Raw genomic sequence first — 12,687 nt, forward strand, 5'->3', positions numbered from 1 at the left:
CAATTCAAAGGTTTTATTTTCACTTCTTTCAACAGAATGTACAAAAAATATAGATTCGATGTCGAATTGTGATGTCGAATTGTGATTGGCCAAGAACATGTCACATGACATTCAATAGAAAATACCTATCAAACTCATTGAGAGTGACAGCCATACAATAGGCCCCTGGCATGGGCCTGTTGCACGGCTCGAAGGTACTATAGCACGGCTTCGCGGGGGGCTATTAATGCATTGCCGGCCGCTCACAGAGTTCTGTGGCTCACACTAGTAAAGCGCCAGCAAACTACATTGTACGTGCTGGCCGGCTGCGCTGCGCTGCCGGTAAGTCTCACAGAACAGGCGCGGCGGAGTACTGCAACGTTAACGTGTACTTATACGCGCAGCTACTTTACCTAGCTAGTTGCATGTATTACGGCCGTTGATACCTACTGCTGTGTTTTTACTTTTGACTCTGATCTGCTACGTGGACCACAGTGATCCCAAAATCAAAACTTCATTTCAAGTTGAGAAACCGTATTTTGCTGTGTTTTTATACAAAATCATTTTCGGAAATAGACAAAGTCTAGACCTACTACTAGATCTACCGACATCTCAGATCGGCCTAACAGTCAGGCCTAACTCGATCTAACGTTAGCGTAGAATGGGTATAGACCCTGCGGAGTTTGTGATTCCTGTGACTGTGTGGTCGAATCATGACGAGTGTTTGAAAGTTGTACACAGGGTGGCTTACAATTCTCGGCCTAATTGTTACATTTATTTTGGGCCTTCCTGAGTTGGCGGTCACTAATTTAGTACTGTGATTGTGGACAAGGTGTTGTATAAAACGAATAATTTATGATTTTGTTCGTGCATTGGGGCACGTAATACCGCACTCTGCGCGAGATTCGCCACTGGTCTATTCAACGCGGCGCTACGCGCCTTGTTGAATAGACCAGTGGCTTATCTCGCGCCTCGTGCGATATTCGTGCCCTATGCACTCACAACTCATAAATTATTCGTATAATATTAAATGGGCTAGTCAAATACCGTTTAGTGATTGGCTGAACACAGTCACGTGATGAAGGCACATTTGTTATGTTCGCCCATGGGAGAACATTCTTTGTAATGTTCTTCCATGGCAAAACATTTTCACGTAACAAATGACAGAAGACCTAAGACCCGCGCACAGTAAATTTGGATCTGGGCGAGCGATCGAGTGCGTTGTGCTGTGCTGGTGGTTGACAAACGCTGACGTATTTGACGCATCTGACTAACCCATATAATATAACAGATGATGACTTTTGTTGTCGGGAACATGTATCAAACGTTCCACCCTCAGGGTTTGAAATGCTATTTCGGGAGACTATAAATCCCTCGACTTCGTCTCGGGACTTATAACCTCCCTCAATAGCATTTCAAACCCTTCGGGTGGAACATTCGGTATGTTCCCTCCCCGCCAGTCATCATCTATATTATGTCGCCTCTCAAGAAGTTAAAGGCTTAATCCTCACCTCAGCCAATACTGCATCATCCATTTAAACAGTTTCAAAAGAGATCACAGGAGCTTTCACCTGTGAACTCTGAATACAAGTGAGAGGAGATGCAGGGAGGGGGGGGGGGGGAGGAGTCCACTCTCCTTGTGGCACCACCCTCCTCAAGGCACCACTCCCCGCATCTCTCCTAGTATGCCTACAGGCGACCCGAGCAGCTTCGACACTGGATAATGTTATGGTTTGAAACTGATATAACATTATAGAAGGGGGGTTCCCGTCAAGTCCTACAAGATATCTGGTCAAACCTCATTTTGTTGAAGAAAACCCCAACATTTTAAAGTCATTGCTCTCATCAAAGATCAGTAAAAACAAAGTGGTTTAAAAAAAACCCTGACTTTCAAACGTATAGGACATTAACCTATTACATCATGTGTATCATTGATACTATTTGTACCTGTTTAAGTCAAGTTTCGATGGAATTTTCCCCTTTCTGCGTGTCAAAGGGTGGTACGTTTTATTGCAATTAATATCCTAGAAGGGGTAGGGGGACATTCGTGTGCAAACATGTTTTTTTTTCTTGAAACTTGGATGACAAACTAGAACAAAGGAATAAGTAACTAGGAACACCAACATGTATAATATGATTTTAGAAACTAACAAATCACCATAATTTTAAAAACACACTAAGGAAATGTTACAGATAGTCACTTTTTTAGAGGGAAAACGAAGATGTGAGTGAGTGTTGTGCGTGTGCAGTCGTGGCGGTAGGCATGTGGTAGATGCGTTAAATGTTTGTGTTAGTGGCCATATGATATATCATTACACTTCAATGTATCACAGCAATAATACTAACAAGATCAGACCAATTAGTAAATAGAATTATATCAGTTGTTATATTTTCCTAAAAATATTGAGTTATCTCTTTAAACTAGGTTCGAAGGAAAACAATGATGTTCATGATAACAGGGAGTCGGGTAAAGCATTCCATATGTCTGGTTCGTGATGCCTCACAGGTCTGTGAGCTATGAGGGATTTTGGATTTTGTAAGGGTAGGGTACGAAAGAATGATTGCATTTATAATCCAAAAAAGTTTTGAAAGGACTGCGGCAGCAAATTTTAGGTTGAAATGTATGTATATCATCAATTTTTAGTACCTTTAGGGGCTTGAATAATGGGGTAGTATGCGCTAATTACGCACATTGTGAACAAATTCTGATTGCCTTTCTTTGCGATAAAAACAACAAATTTACCTGCGTCCTACTACAATAATACCCAAAACAATATTACAATAAGTCAACGAGGAAAAACAATTGCATTATAAAGCATAATATAATATGACGTGAATGACAATAAGTATCGCAATTTATATTATAATGCCAAATCTGTCTGGGTAAAACTGTTTTAATATTCCTTTTATGATCATGCCCTGGCAGTTCATTATTCAAAACTACGCCCCCAATTTGGTGTACGTTCGTCCAATGAACAATATGCCAACCACACAAATATTACATTCATCAGGTTGGGAACGTGAACGGTTAAAATACATTAAATTAGTTTTTGGAATAACTTGTTAACAACTATACAAGGGCTATACAGTTTGCCGAGAAAAAAAAAACCCCGACATAATGAATTTGCGGGGATTCAGCGTTCGAATGAAATTATCATTAGTAATATTTATAGGACACTTAGGAACCCAATTTGAAACCAATATTTACAAAATAAATATTTAAGCAGTGGTATAGTATTGGTGAAGATGAGGATTTGGTTTTAACTTGTTGAGAGATAGGGGCTCCCACCAAATATTGGAAATGCAATAAAAACAAAGAAAAACAAACAAAAAAAGCTTCTTTAAACTAAATGTTTTCATTTTTTCTTTCAATAATGAATAAAGGAGGACAATACTGGAATGAAAGCAATTATGATCAATAACAATTATCACGAGGAGAATGAGGAAAATGTGTAAGGACCTAGTACATAAATCTTCATCTTCATATCGAATGAATTATTTCAAACGATTTCCTTATGAATCATCCCGTTGGTGAATTGCACCCTCAAAGCGAGTTGCTTTAAAAAAGTATTGAGTATACTTATTGACAAAATTCAATGCTCCGATAGCGATTTAAAATTGTATCATACAACAATGTAATCAATTGAATGAAAACGTGATACCACAATGGCTGTATATTGGGAAAAAAAAAAGAAAGGTAATCAAAGATATGTACAGGATAGTATGCTCAGGGTGCAAAATAGTTTACTAGTACCATGTGTGCAGATAGATCAGAGGTCACGCTAGTACAAGCAGGAAAGAGTGACATAGCGCCGTGAGGTATAACGTCAACACCCCGTGACGACAATATGCCTCAGACCAAGTGTAAAGTATAAAAAAGGAGAAAATTATATATGAATAGTGATAATGCGAAAAGGGCTAAGCGCCATTTCAAAGGAAGTCCATCATCAGATAGGGCAAAATTAAATCTTTCCACTAATACTATGGTCTTCACTTGTAGCATAACAAGGAATGTTCAAAAAGTTATGATTAAAAACATTCCATATTTTCCTATCATTTCTCCTGTTTTTACCACCTTCAATCACAAATATCTTAACTTATCAAGAATGGAGTTAGCCCTGCCAGTGAGATGCCCAAAATCTCTGTCATATTGTGGCTATTAGCAACTGATCAGCAATGTGAATTTATAATCAACTCAAAGTAGGCTATAGTTAGTGCAAAATGAGCTTAGCTCGTTATATTCCTGTCTTTTGCTGAAATTAACCAGAATATCGGGTAATTTGCGACAATGATTACCCCCCCCCCCAAAAAAAAAATAAAATAGATGGAAGTGTCTCAAGTAAATGTGCAATGGCTAGTATCTAAAGCGCCACAATCGTGTCGCATATTATCCGTCATACTTATCCGTCATATATGTGACCCTGCACCTCAAAAAAAAAAAAAAAAAAGTCGCCAGACATGAATTTTTAGTTAAGAACATATTCTGAAAGAGCAGACTTTAAGCTTTAAAATGATGTATAACTCAAATCAAATGGACTCTCCTAACCTATCTAAATATTGGAAAGAAAGCACAAACTCAGGAAAAGTGTGAACTGAGAAACGAGGCTCTGAAGTACAGTGTCTATTCAAGCGCTTAATCCTTACCAAACCGTGCTGGCTGTGTGATGGATGGGACAAAAACAGGAAGTAAACCACCAGAGTAACAACAATGAAGGGATTTTCAAATTAAAATGAAATTAAGCATGCCTCATTAACACATTCTGTCCATAATTAATGCAAACTTTCAGAGCAGTAGCACTATCCTTTCAAAAGTTATTACTGTTGAAAGTGAAGAAAGTTGACAAGGTTTTTCAGAAATGAAAAAAGGAACTTTAAAAACACACCTAATCTCACTATTCTACCAAAAATGTTGGAGATAAACTGCTAAAAAAACACACTTTCCTGCTCGTTTTATGATACCAAATTTTAGCATAATGTAAAAGAAGACCCGCTCTTTCAGAAAATATGAAAAAGTCAAGTTCGGCTAGGTTGACCCATTTCACTTATTTTCAGTCCTCACACAAAATCGATGTGTGCGACTTTATGTTCGTTTTGAGGTGCACGGTCACAATTATGGATTTGAAGAGCATTGTCGGTATTTGAAAACAAACCCATTCATCTTAACTAGATAGGGCCTTGGTATTAAATGAATTCTAAATGAAACCACAGAGGGAAAATATGCCTGCTAGTAATTTGCATAATTTAATTTGATTTGAATCCTCACAAAGGGATTTGCAATTTGCAATAACAGCACTGCCATAGAATTGTAGCTTTTCAGGCATTGTACTTTTGTGACATGTACAAAAAGCATTTTATCCCCTCTCTACCGTACTAGCTTCCACAGGGTTTTAGTACAGAAAAATATAGAAAATGAAGATATCTAAAATGATATACGCATATGCATATCCATATCAACATTGGTCTGTCTAAGATTTTCTTCCTCAATTCTGTTTAACTAAATGATATGTATACGTAGATGGGTTTCCTGGGCAGTCACGGGTTCAAAACATCCGCTTGTAGTGGCGGTCCTTCTTTTACATAATTACACTTTCTTAGGTAGTTATATGCAAATTTGGCAATACAATATATTTTGGTAATGGAATCAATAAACACATAAATCTTTTCTCCTTTGAATCATGTAGGCCTACATTGTAATCTATACGTTGATGTTTTCTAATGTATGAGCGAACTGATTCATGTGTGAAATTATGTTAAAGAAAGAGTAAATAAAAACGAAAAAAAAAAACAAATATATGGCGATTTTAAAGTTTGCAGTACATCATGTGATTAGTCCTGAAAAGAACTACTTTAGAGAAAACAGATGGGAAAAGTGACAAGTCAAGTGTAAATGAAGGAGAGTATAAGAGACTTCTTGTGTTGTGAATGGGTGTGATGTGAAGGTGGAAGGCCATGTGGATGGTCCTGAAATGAAATGATTGGTAATCTTGAGGGGGACGCGTGTGAGCGTGTAGAGAGACCTGAAAGGGATTGCTGTTTTTTTTTCTGCAAACTAAATTAGGAAGAGTCAAATAATAGTGCTAAATCTTTAACTAAACAACAAAATATCGTTTTGGTTTTTTTTTTGTCCAACGGCGTATGTAGACAGATCCTCAGACATGATATTCGGCCTAAAGAGGCGATCACAAAATTTGTTCAAATAACGAACACATGCACACACAAACACATGATATGCGTATGTATGGGAAAATGGCAGTCCAGTTTCGGGATGGGGGTGGGGCAGGGAGAGTTTTTGCATTATTCTTTTTTGAACACTCAAGCTAGTGACCGAAAAGACCGAGTAGGGTTGGGGATCAGATGGTCCGGGAGGGGGTAAAGAAAGCTGTAAGAATTTGCACAAATCCCACCCTGACAACCATTACTGATCATGAATTCCTGAATTAAAAGTTTTGGAATTAGATCATGTAAATGAAATTGCTGTTCAAGTATATATATATATATATATATATATATATATATATATAACATTGTAGTTGTTCCGCGTATTGGCAGTACTAGAAATAGCAATAATAAAGTCACAACAGAGGAATGCAGGGAATGCATTAATAGCCAATCTTGATTTAATGAATAATCCGAATTTTCGAGGATCCTTCCTCTTCTTCAGGGATGACAGTGCGAATATTCACAATGATTATTGAGAGTGAGGTGTTACTACCCTGCTAGCACGCGCAATGTGTAACCAAACCAAAAAATAATAGATAATAACAACAAACGCATGTTGTGCGCTTATGAGTGTCATACTCTACGTCATAATAGAGAAGACGTCACACTAGGATTGCGCGCGCTGCACAAAAAGATCATGAGACAATAATAGCAACAATAGAAACGTCATAAAGGCAATGAAGTTAACATGATACAATGAAAGTGCCAATGGATTTTCATTCAGCGTGTTTCTACAGAGAATCCGATAGACCTAGCATTTGCAAGCGCGTAATCAAACAGTGCGCTAACGCAGATTCTACAGAAAGCGCATAATCGGATTGAATCCGATTCTCCACCTGAATGCAGGTGTGACCGGATGTCTGGAAAGTTGGCTGGTGCATTGTGGGCCTGGGTCAAGCATCTACTGATGATGCCGATGGGATCACCGATTGAACGAAACTAACTGAGCACAGGGCCGGTATTCCATAAACTAGATAAGCATGTTTAAGTCAGAAAATCTAAGCAATTTTGCTTATTTTCTGGCTAAGATAAAATTCTTATCTTACGTTCGTATTCCATAAAATTTTGCTAAGAATTTGTCTTAGCATTTTGCTAAGAATTTTGCTAAGAATTTTGTCTTAGCTAAGACGGATTTCGGCTTGCTGGCTAAGCATATTTTCTTAAAAATGTGCCGTCGGTATTCCAAAACGACATTTGTCTAAGAAATTTACCCTAAATCTAAGACAGCTATTGAGCTGTCTTAACTTGGGTTCCAGTAAGAAAAAATTATGGGTGTAGCATAACAATGTAGAAAAGATGGCGGCTTTAGCTCATGATTTTTCATCTTTTTGCTAAATAAAGAAGTTCATCAGTAATCAGTAATGTAAATGAAATGAGTTCAGGGTTTGACGAAGCGTCTCGTGTGCGTCTCGTGGGAACTTGCACAGTAACAATACGGTAGAAACTCGGTGGGCCATGGGCCACGGGGGAATCGGGGGGGGGGTACTGTATGTGTTGCGCGTATACTACGCGTGCCCTCGACCTCCTTCTCAGCGCGCATTAGCGGCGGAGTGGAGCGCGCAGCTAGAGGAACGCACATAGCCGCCCGGATATAAAGTCTACGTTTATGCCACAACCCACTACATTACCGGTACGTAGACGTATGCCCTAGCTTGCTTATACACGTGCGGCGCAGTTTGTGTATCGAGTCAGGCGAGTACTGTCACAAAGCGTCCTCTCCGGCTCTACCGGATCGGTGAGTACGGACTAATTATCTGGGCCTAGTAACTACGTTAGGGTGTAAACATAGGTACTCGCTTTGATTTTGATTCTCGTGATTTCATGATGTTTCTTTTTTCACTCGGTGTCGTACTTGAAATGTGGTGTGATGTGATTGCGGTGTGAGTCTCACTTGTAAGGCCGTAACTTTGGCCGAAAAGATCAAAAACAACACGTAACTGTTAGGTCTAGGTTGCCTACTACTAAATAAGTAGGGCCTAGGCCGTTTACTGACATTCTAGACACTTGGAGACCTAGAGTAATATGAAGACGTTGCTCCTATATAAAAAAAAAAAAAAAGCCTCTGAAAAAGTGTGCATTTAGTAATAGGCCTAGGTATCTTTTTCCATGGGTGCCTAGGGTAGTTGCGATTGTTGCTTAAACACGTAAAATACATAGACTTTCACCGCGGGGCAGCTGTTCGCGAACAGTGATGACATGAATATCTTGCTTATGTCAAATGACGTCATCAGAACTTAAGATTTTTGCTTAGCCAAATCGCCCGACTTAAGAAAAATGCCTTACAGTTTATGGAATACCGTTAGGGCGATTTTCTTTGCTAAGCAAAAATCTAAGACAAATTGCTTAAACATAAGCAATTTGTCTTAGAAGTTTATGGAATACCGGCCCCACAGGGCCTGCCGGCCCTGGGCCGGCCCGGCGCCGGCCTAGTGTGGGTACAACATACAAGTTACAACCGGCTGCTGGACGAATTTGTTTTCATCTAACTTAGCGTAAGGGCTCCTACTCTAACGTTAGCTCCAGCGTTTATATGGATTAGAAGCTAGTTTTCTACCAATTCTTTGGTTCGTCAATTTTTCACGGATCTTAAGATTGGATTTTTGTAAGTGGATTATCACATGTGACGAGACAACATCAGTTCACAGAGACACAGCTTAGAACTGTCGCGTCTGAGTTCTGTAAGTTTTATCTAGATTCTAACTAACGCTAGTTGTAACAAGTTAGAGTAGGCCTAGAAGTTGTTTTCTAGAACCTCTACTCAACTGTTGGGCTAGGCCCTACGTTAGGCATATTTCTAGTCTAACATTTAACGTTAACAAGTTAAGATAAAAAATGACTACATTGAGGCCTACACGTTTTAGGCGTAACGTTAGATACCGGTATATCTAACTAGATAATCCCATTGGCCATAGGGCATAACTTAGAGTCGTTTATAGGCCTAGGCCTACTGCGACTGGATACTATCTAGCTCTAATCTTATTCTGCTTGTTAGACTAGAGTGTTTCTATTCATGTTACTAGTTAGTGATTTCCACATAACATTACTTGTCATAAGGCCTAACGTGTTAGATTCTAACGTAAGGCCTACGTACTTTTACTATTAGGGCCTACTAAAGTTAGAGGGGTCCTGAAATCCAATTCTATTTGAAAACATCACTTTTGCCGTGAAACAAATATCTCTAATGTTACAACTTCCAAGGGTGGTTCTAAGAAACATTCCATAGGCTCTATTTTTAAACATTTTTCTTCTATATTTCTTGAGATTACTAGGGAACGCCCACAAAAAATCCTTCAAAACTAACATGTTAATCAATAGTTTTAACGTTAACGTTAACAGTTAGATCCAGTCTAAGTATTGTTCTAATATAAATATTCGTGAGATGACATTATCTGTCAATCATTGCTGAAGTACAAAAAAATGAGAAATGTTTAACAAAAGACATTTGGAATGCACCTTCCTCTCGACTCAGCATACTAACTTAGATTAGAAGTTGCATGTTTCTATCATATCATCATTGTGACTAACAAAAACCATGGCGACGGAAGGTGTACTGTAACTGTTATTCCAAATCTAATGTCTTTTGTTAAATATTTCAGTACTTTAGTCTTTACCAATACTGACAGATGAGGTCATCTCAAGAATAATATTGATTAGAAATGTCTTAAAGTAGATCTAGAACTAGTTTGAAAGGTGTTTTTTTTTTTTTTGGTGGGCTTTCCCAAGTAGAACTCTTGAGTCTAATCTGAAGAATAAAAAGAAAAAGTCGTTAAAAATAAATGGAATGTTTCTAACGTTAGAATATTCGTTTTAAGTGATGTTGAGAACTTGAGGGTATTTTGAATCAACACAAATCAACATGCATTTGAATACCAGGGCCCCTTTATGCCCTAGATCTAGACCTAGAGAACCACTCTAACTTAACAAGTTAAAATGTTCAGTAAACTGATAGAGCATTAAATGTAGCGGCAGTATTGATTTATTCGAGAAATATTTGATTGGAACAAATTTAGAGTGTTACGCCCCTTTAACTCTTAACGTGCCATGGTCGCCGAACGGCGACCTTAGTCCTGACGTGCCATGGTCGCCGATCGGCGACTAAGAACAGCGAGAAAAGCATTGATCATTTAGGTTTTTGTGGTACCGTAATGTTTTACACCAAGCAACTGCCAATGATATGTACTGGCAGCTGATTAGCATAGCCATCCTTTCCTCTAAAAATATGAGCATGCTTACATTGGAAAATTTTGAGTAAATACACGATTTTTCAGCTAAATCCGCAGCGGGCGCACCCTCTGCGAGATGTGTATGGATCAAAACTCTCATAGATAAACCACGCGTGTGTATGCTATTGACTCTGCGTGTATTGTCTATGCGGTTCTACTCGCATTGTTCTACTTGGACGCTGTCCTGCGGGAAGCTGCTTTGATTTTGTCCCTCAAAGAGGGTCAGCTTTCGTTCGTCGGTCAAGTCTTTGATCCTTTTGTTTTGGTGAACGTCACTAATCGTCCCCACGCTAGCATAGGAATTGCGCGCGGACAAAGGCTTACCGATTTCAATAGAGTACGCCCGCCCGCGGTCCGCTTAGACAAAAGGAGGATTAGCAGGTTCTTCCTTCTCAGGTGGACAAAAGACACTATTCCAGGGCCCGGGACAATTACTTTAGTTTCAAATAGAGGATCTGGGACTAAGGGACTCAGATTTGGGAATGGATTACTGAGGCAGAAAGAGAAATTGCTCGGACAAAATAAACAGCTAGTATCTTTGGAATCATACAATTCTAGAAGGCAAGTTTGTTATCATTTTGAAAGAGGAGATGTTGCTCTAAAACTTTCTCACAGAGTCAAGGGAGCGTTCCATTGAAGAAAAAACATGACTGAATCTTTTTTCCCATACTACACAAAAATTTCTAGTATTTTTTTTGATGTATCAAATATTTCTGCAATATTTCAGATTCAGATAGATATTTTGGCAAACTGACTGCATGACACGAAAGAGCAAACATTTCTTGATATATGTTGTGTAGAACTCAATTCAAAACAGTCAATAGTTTCAGAAATATGGCAGTTTTAAATTTCACTGTCAGTCCAGTTTCCAAACGTTCTGGCGTTAGGTAAAAACCTCTGGCACGTTAGGGGTTTTGGGCCTGGCACATTAAGAGTTAAAGTCCAGACCGTTACCTTGGATACACCATCAAGTGCGCATTCCTTCGGTTGCTTGCGCACTGATTTGCTTTACGTACTAGTATGCTGCATGCGTACTGACATGATAGCCATGTAAAAGACATAGGCCAAGATGCAAGACACAGTCAAAAAGAATAAGTTGGATCTGTGATTGTTTTATTTTAGGAACCTAAACAGTTTGCGAACCACAAGTTCGGGTTTGACACAAGTTCGGGTTTGACACCATGTATGCAAGCACACAAGTACACAAGTTCGTGTGATCCATATGTTTGGTTCAACACAAGTTCGTGTTTGTCACAAGTACACGAGACCAGCTGGTATTGATGTCTTCAATAAATGAACGAACCTGTGCGTTCCAACTGTGACTGACTGAAGTAAACTTTCAACTTTATGTAGTACGTGTCTACATAAAGTTCGCAAACCGGATCCAAAATGGAAGGTCCACTGCAAGATAGTCCCAGCCCATCTAGTGACGTTGCTGATGAACAACCAGTCGTCAGTGATCCTCCCCAGGGTAGAGCTACCTCAGGATTGGTGGGAAACGCCCAGATTGGTGGTATTCTACCGGAACAAGCTATCCCGAGCGTGCCAAGACGTAACCCTGACGATTCGGATGACGACAGGTCAACCACGCTATCATCAGCATCACGACGAAGACTCAGGTCCACATCATCCAGACATAGTGGAAGGACTGCAGCGGCTTCCCGACTGCGTGAGGCCAGAATCAAGTTGGAGCTAGCGAAAGCAAGAAAGGAACAACTGAAAAGGAAACAAGAACTAACAAGAGAACAGTTGAGATTGAATGAGAAACTTGCAAATTTTGAGCTAGAACATGAAATTGAAAATGCAGAAATTGAAACACGTGTACTAGAATGTGAAGTTCATGATGTTATTGGTAAGCCACAGTACGAAGTTAATGAAAAGAAGGATGAAGTAAAGTCCTCAGTGCTGAATCCTGATGCTCGAGTGTGGTCAGAAGCAAAGGGTAATGGTATCACATCTGACCCAGTAGAACGTAATCGTACTATGCCAAGTAGTCCAGTTGAATATGGTGAAGTTCATATGTCATTTCATGATTTGTCTCATACATTTAACGTTGCTGTAGATGATTGTGTGAGAAGCAGTGATGTGTACAATTCTAACATGAATCCAATATTTCATGCCATTAATGTTGCTCTTAGCTTGCCAAAGCCAGATTTTGTTACCTTTGATGGCAATCCGACTGTGTATCGCAGCTTCATTAACAGCTTTGAGGTTAATGTGGAACAGAAGGTGCTGGATGATAGGACCAGACTCACTTATCTCATCC

This window comes from Diadema setosum, chromosome 15 (genome assembly GCF_964275005.1).
Source record: "Diadema setosum chromosome 15, eeDiaSeto1, whole genome shotgun sequence".
In the NCBI taxonomy this organism is placed as follows: Eukaryota; Metazoa; Echinodermata; class Echinoidea; order Diadematoida; family Diadematidae; genus Diadema; species Diadema setosum.